The sequence below is a fragment of the Xiphophorus hellerii genome, chromosome 13 (assembly GCF_003331165.1).
Source record: "Xiphophorus hellerii strain 12219 chromosome 13, Xiphophorus_hellerii-4.1, whole genome shotgun sequence".
Classification (NCBI taxonomy): domain Eukaryota; kingdom Metazoa; phylum Chordata; class Actinopteri; order Cyprinodontiformes; family Poeciliidae; genus Xiphophorus; species Xiphophorus hellerii.
This window is the reverse complement of record NC_045684.1, coordinates 8,205,385-8,212,904: the sequence shown is the minus strand read 5'-3', so window position 1 is coordinate 8,212,904 and position 7,520 is coordinate 8,205,385. Positions and strand designations below refer to the sequence as shown.

General features: G+C 33.9%; 1 long non-coding RNA gene across 1 annotated transcript; it reads left to right on the top strand.

Annotated features, from left to right (window-relative positions):
- The first annotated feature begins 351 nt into the window (after window positions 1-351).
- LOC116731004 (uncharacterized) lies at window positions 352-5,796 on the top strand. The gene is made up of 3 exons (XR_004341457.1): window positions 352-658; window positions 750-836; window positions 5,675-5,796. It is a non-coding gene; the product is annotated as an uncharacterized LOC116731004 (long non-coding RNA).
- The last annotated feature ends 1,724 nt before the right edge of the window (window positions 5,797-7,520 follow it).

Below are 7,520 nucleotides of genomic sequence, written 5' to 3'. Positions count from 1 at the left end.
TTGTGCTAATTTTTTGTTTAATGTAAAATGAGATTGAATCTGATTTCATTTCTTTCAAATTATGTTAACCAGTTTTACTCTACCTAATTAAAATCTATTCAAATAAAAAAAAATCATTTGTACTTTAAAGAAATGCAAAATTCACCGCAAACTAATTTTCATGCATTGATTGCACAAAGTACATGTAATTATTTTTAATATTTTGCTTTTTTCTCTTGCTTTAGCTGTAATATTTTAATCTGTTCTGCTACAGCATTTAGATTACTGTATTTTAATGTTGAAACTATTTTTATGTTTATATGTATTTTAGAAAGAAATAAACGTGTAACATTTTATTTAAGATTAAAACTTTTGAGTTTTCCTTTAGTGTATGTTGTGCCTTATCCTTGAACCCAGTAGATGGTGGTACTACAGCTATACTGGTTGTAGCCACTGTGGTTCCTGTAACTGATGGGTTGCTGGTTCAAACTTCCCACATGTAACCCAGGTGTCCGCCATGACCCAATCACCTTCCCTTTAAGTTGATTGTCATGTGTGCTTCCGGGTTTTGTTTTTTCTTCCCCACCTTGCTGCTACTCACTGTTGGTTGTTTGTAAAACAACCTGGAGTTTCTGAATCGACTCATCACTCATTTAATCTCTAAAACTTGAAGATTGCGGTGAGTTGTTAAATACCATCTGACTTGACGTTGTATAGCATTTGCAATGATAGCGCCGCTAATATTTCCCTCCTGTTGAATCACTCGCCAGGTTGTGATCCATTGACAGCTGGTGAACCTTCCTGATCTGAGCAAGTTATCATTGCATCCACCTCATCAGATAATCCGTTACTCGACGGTGAGTAGATAATAGGGCGTTATTTTCGCTCTGCTGCGCCAGTTAGCATTAGCATTAGCTCTGATCCATCGACAATCAGTGGCCCACATCAGTTTAGTCTACTTATTAATTACTTACTTAATGAAGAATCACACTGTTGCAGCCGAATTAAAGACCACACCTTTAATATTTAAGGGTTTACCTTTCAACTTTAGATTTGATTATTTTTTCCATGATTTCTTTTTTTTTTTTTTTTTTTTTTTTTTTTTTTTTTTTTTTTAATTTTAACTTTATTGATTCTCAAGAAAGTATCACTTACAGAAACTTAGGTCTCTACATCACAGGATTACCATTAACATTTGTAATAAGGTAGACATGTAGACCATTGCATAATAACAGACAAAACATAAATGCAACCTCACTTCCTTGAGAAAGATTATAAAGCAAGAAATAAAGTGTGGAAGAAGAAACCAAAAAGAGAGAAAAGAATCAAGTCAGAAATGTAAAGAGCAAATCTGAAAAAAAACAAACAAAAAAAAAACAAAAACAAAAAAAAAAACAACAAAAAAACAAATGAAAAACATAATATACAATAATTATGAAGTATGGTTGTCATAGGAGAGTGGATTGTCAAGGGGATTTAATTTAGTTTGGTCTCTAAAAAGTGAAATCAGATCTTTTAAGTTTTACATAGTCTACCCAAATCTGCCACCGCTGACCGAATTGTTCAGTCCTGTGATTGAGAGAGGCTGTTATTTTTTCCATTTTATATATGTTAAATGTTATGTCAATCCAGTCGTCTAAAATTGGTTTGTCTTGTGATAACCATTTTCTTGTAATGTTTTTCTTACTTGCTATTAATAAAATAGTCATTAAATATTTATTTCTTTTTGAAGCTTCTTGAGGAATTATGCCAAAATACATAAGCTTGATCTCAAAAGGAATGTTCTGCTTGAAAATGTCTTGTAAGGCATTATTTATCTCTTTCCAGTAATCTTTTATGATTGGGCAGTCCCAGAAGACATGATAATGGTTTGCGTTTTGATTTCTACATTTTCTCCAACATGTAGGAGGATTTCCATCATAGTGGCGTTTCTGAGCAGGTGTGGTAAAGAATCTTATCAGATTTTTCCATCCAAATTCTTGCCATTGTAGAGATTTATTATATGTCCATTGGTATCTCCACATTATTGTCCATTCCTCTTCCGTTATTGTTAAATTGCCCTCTTTTTCCCATCTTGCTTTGATATGTAGGGTTGAATTGTTTTTGAGATCTATTAGGTTTTTATAGATAAGTGAAATTATTTTCCCTTTAATTTTTGATTTATAGGTATTTATAAATATTTCCATTAGGTTTATATTCTTGTCGGTAATTGGCCTAATTTTTGAGTTAACAAAATTTCTTATTTGTAAATATCGATAAAAGTCCTGTTTGTTCAATGAATATTTTCCCTTGAGTGTTTCAAAATCACTTAAGATATTGTTGTTCATTATTGTGCACAGAGCAGTGATTCCCTTGGATGTCCAGTCCTTAAACCTGGTGTCCAGTTTGTTTGGTGGGAAGTCTGAGTCATATGCAATCCATTTTATTATTGCCAGGTCGTTCTCTAGTGCATTTTTTTTAACGATAGTTTTCCACACTCTAAGGGTTGTTTTCATCCACTGGTTGTCTATATTATTTATAAAACTTTGTAAATTTGCATCAGCCAGAATTGCCTGTACAGGAATGGGTGTCGCCTTTGTTTCAATTGTTTTCCATTGAGCATTATATGTTGGGTCGCACCAGTATATCAGTGTTCTTGCTTGTGCTGCTAAATAATAATCTTTGAGGGAAGGTAACCCCCAACCTCCCATTTTCTTTTCCAGTTGTAAGACCTTATATCCAATTCTAGGTCTTTTACCTTGCCAAATGTATCTTGATATTAGTTTGTCCCATTCATTAAAATTTTTTTGATTTATTTCAATTGGTAAAGTTTGGAATAAATATAACAGTCTTGGTAATATGTTCATCTTAATTGAATCAATTCTTGAGCTAAAACTTAGAAAAGGAGTGAGATTCCATTTTGTGATATCCTCTTTAATTCTTTTTTGCATGGGAACATAATTATATTCAAATAGTTTTTCGAGGTCCTTTGGTATAGTGATGCCTAGATATTTAAGATGGTCAGTGTGCCAAACTAAGGGGTACCTGTTTTGGATTTCCTGCGGTGGAGTATAGTTATAGGCCAGCATCTGAGTTTTGTTAATATTAATTTTGTACCCTGATAATTGACCGAATTGTTTGAATAATTTCAGCAAAACTGGGAGAGAGTGAGTTGGTTGTTCCACATAAATTAATATATCGTCTGCATAACAAGCCAATTTATGTTCTATCCCTTTCATAATTATTCCTTTAATATCCTTATTTTGTCTTATCGATTGGGCTAGTGGTTCTAAATATAGTGCAAAAAGTAACGGTGACCACGCACACCCTTGTCTAGACCCTCTTTCTAAAGTAATTCTGTCTGATAAATGTCCATTAACTTTAATTCTCGCTGTGGGATTATTATATAACGCCTGTATTGTTTTTATTATTGTATTATGTAGTCCAAATTTATGTAAAACCCTGAAGAGAAAATTCCAGTCAACTGAATCAAATGCTTTTTCCGCATCTATACTGATAACAATAGCTTCAAGTTTACTTTTTTGTATGTGATCTATAATATGTAGTGTCCTTCTTATATTATCCTGTGTTTGACGTTGTCGTATGAAACCAGTTTGATCGTTATGTATTAGGGAAGGGAGAAATTCTTCCAGTCGTCTGGCCATTATAGAAGTAAAAAGTCGATAATCAATATTTAAAACAGATATTGGTCGGTATGATCCGCAATCCAGTTTATCTTTACCTTCTTTATGTATTACTGAGATTATTGCCTCCTTCCAGCTCGGTGGTGTTTGAGCTTTTTTCAGAATCCAATTTAATGAAGGGAGGAGGATTGGAATCAACTCTTTCTGAAATTCCTTATAAAATTCTGCTGTGTATCCATCTGACCCAGGCGATTTACATGGTTTTAATCTACTTATTGCGTTTTTTAATTCTTTTTCTGTAATGTCTGATGTCATTTTTCTATTCTGTTCTTCGTTCATATAAGGTAGTTCTAGTGAGTTCAAATATTCATCAATTTGTTCTATAGTTCCTCCAGAGATTTTTGAGTATAAGGTTTTGTAAAATATTTCAAAAGCTTCCTGGATGTCATTCAATTTGTTCTTTAACAATTTTGATTTAGGGTTTCTAATTCTATGGATTGTATTTTCTGCAGTTTTCTTTTTTAGTTTCCATGCTAGTACCCTCATAGATTTTGATCCGCCTTCATAGTGTCTTTGTTTAAGAAACATGAGGTTTTTCATAGTTTCCTGTGTTGCCATATCATTAATTTCATTTCTAATTCTCTTTAAATCTTCCAGTATATCTGGTGTATATTTTTGTTTGTGTTTTTGTTCCAGATCTTCCAATTTTTTATGTAATTCCTCTGATCTTTTATTTCTTAATTTTTTCAAGTGAGATGACATTGCTATAATTTTCCCCCTCAGAACCGCTTTAAGCGTGTCCCATAATATCGGAGGAGATACTTCGCCATTGTCATTGAGATCTAAAAAAGAACTAATTTCCTTCCGTATTTCCTGCTTGAACCACTGGTTATTAAGCAAACTTGAATTTAGTTTCCATATATTATTTCTTTTTTGTAAGCCAAGGTCCACTGTTAAATATACAGGTGAGTGGTCACTCACATCTATTGTTCCAATCTCACATCTGTCCATCTTGTCCCTGTCTTTTGCAAATGTCAGAAAATAATCAATTCTTGTGTATACTGAATGAGTGGCTGAATAGTGTGTATAGTTCTTTTTACTGGGGTGAAAGTCTCTCCATATGTCTATCAGGCCAACTTCCTTAAAAAGTATATTTATTTTTTTATATTGTTGTTCTTTCTGGTAGGTTTTCTCCCTGGAAGAATCCATCTTAGGTTGCAAACGAATGTTTAAGTCCCCTCCACAAATCAGGACACCTTGTGTTTCTTTTACTAATATGTTAGTTATTTTCTTAAAAAAATCAATGTCGCTCCCCGGAGGAGCATATATGTTAAATAATGTAACAGGGTTTCCCTCTACATTGCCCCTCACAAGCACAAACCTGCCTTCCTTGTCCGTCAGTTCATATAATTTTTCAAAATGTATCTTGTTTGAGATAAGGGTAGCTACGCCCCTCCTATGTCCTGATTTGTATGAAGAAAAGAACAATTGGTTGAAACCCATTCTTCTTAGTTTTTCATGTTCACTTTTGTTTAGGTGGGTTTCTTGTAAGTACACTATGTGAGCATGTTCCTTCTTCATTTTTGATAGGATTTTACTTCGTTTAATTGGGTTGAGTAGACCATTAACATTAAAAGTAATTATATTTATCTTATTGTTAGCCATGTCTGTCTGTCTTTTTAATCATTTTTAGATATCTGATTCCATGATTTCTTTATTGGTGTTGCATTCCATGTTGGTGCAGCGATGAAATTTGGTACCTAATATGATTTAGTTTGTAGCTACTTTGATCAATCACATTTGTAAGTTGATTGATTTGATTCAATATTGGTTGTTTGTAACGACTGCTAATTATATTATCTAGGCAATTTTGAACTTGAATTATGAAGTGCGCTTTTTTAAAAAAAAGGATTTAAATTTTTCTTTTTATCTTCTCCTTTCTTTTTTATTTTTTCTATGAAGTTGTTAAAATATAGCAAGTACATATTTAATTGTTTTCTTGTCTCTTCCATTTAGTTTATATAAATATAATGTTTATATATGAACTTAATGTGTGTTATCTGGCCTTTTAGGTCAGGTTTTTCCCCCTTGCATTGACTCACTTGATGACGGAAGATGGCGAGCTACCCACCCACCCTCTGGTGGTAGGAAATCGGAACTACACTTTCCCTACAGAAACGAACTAAACTCTGAGTATTGAAAAGGGAACATAATTATTCTCTTTTTGTTCTTGGATCTATTGTGGACTTTATTACGTTTGAAGTATCACTGGTTATTATTATAATTGTTTTTGTTGGTTTGTTTTTTTCCCCTTCTGTTTTTGGAAATTTATTGTTTTGTTGTTTTGGTATTATTATTATTATTATTATTGCCACTGCAATAAATAGCAATATTAACAAACTTTACTTTTTTGTATCAGTTGTATTAATTATTCACCCCACTCATGACTCCGTGCCGTACCTACTTCTGATTATACAAACTGGTTAACACTACACCTCGCAGTCAGATCTGCTCAGTTGAGAAAGGCGCTACACACATCCCTCTCAGTTGTTGAGTCCTTGAGCAAGGCACCAAACCTGCCTTACCTGCTGTTAGTCAGAAGTCCGATGGTGCCAATTGTGTAGCAGCTTCTGTCAGTCTGCCCTAGGGCAGCTGGGCTACAATGTAGCTTACCACCATCAACATGTAAAGCACTTTGGCATCCTCTGCACTAGATAAATCGCTATACATACATTTACCATTGACTATACACTTGCATTTTGTCTTTTTGTTGTGTTTTGTATTAAACTTGTCCTGTCTGACAGTGTGACACTCAGCATTGTCGAGCACCAAGGTTAAGCCCTAAAGACTTGCATAAGTGGACCATTATGGCTTCCCCCTGATATTTACATGAAACTTTATTAGAAACTGTTTTGGGTTTATTTTATTAAATTGTAATGAGACGGAGAAGAAAGCGGGAGAGAAAAGAAAGGTGAGAAAAAAGTTTTATAGGGGCCCCCTCCTCTCACCCAACTTGATATAAAGGTGATCACAGAGAGGAGGGAGCCAGAGACCAAACCTGACAGACAGACCAGGCACACAGAGACAAGATCACATGTTCCCATTCTCATGTGTACACCCAGACATTCAAACCCATGTAGACAATGTCAAAATAAACAAAACAAAAATGGACGCCATACACCCACTTGCATTTCTCATACACAGAGATCCAACAACCAACCAGAACCAGGACCACCAGCTTAGGAATCATTCAAACCAAACCCCTATCCCAAGTCACAAAGCCAGCCTGCCAACCAAAGGATCCACCTAGTCCCAATGAAGAAGATCCAGCAGACATACAGGGCACTGGGTTAACTGAAAGAACCCCAACCCAAGAAATGGACCGACCGACTACTTCTCGAAGCCCATCAAGAAAATGCAGTGTGTGTGCAAAGCAGTAATCACAGCAAAAGGTTGCTACTTTGAAGAAAGTAGAATATAAGGGGTATTTTCAGTTGTTTTAAACTTTTTTGTTTAGTGCATATTTCCACATGTGTTATTCATAGTTTTGATGTCTTCAGTGTGAATCTACAATGTCAATAGTCATGAAAATAAAGGAAACTCATTGAATTAAAAGGTGTGTCCAAACTTTTGGTCTGTACTGTATATGGTCTAAAAGTGATCTAAGCTTAGATTTAAAACTTATAAGATGATAAGTTTCTCTTTAAAACAAAATGACATTGTAACTGATGCTGTTATTTGTAAAATTATATTAACCAGTTCAACTCCACCTATGTAATAGCTTAATGAATAAATAAAAAATAATTACTTTTAAAATTCATTATAAATTAATTTTCATACATTGATGGTTCTTGATTTTAGAAAGTATGGTTGATTATTATTGTCTTCAGTAATTTAGTGTTTCTGTTGTCTTAGTTA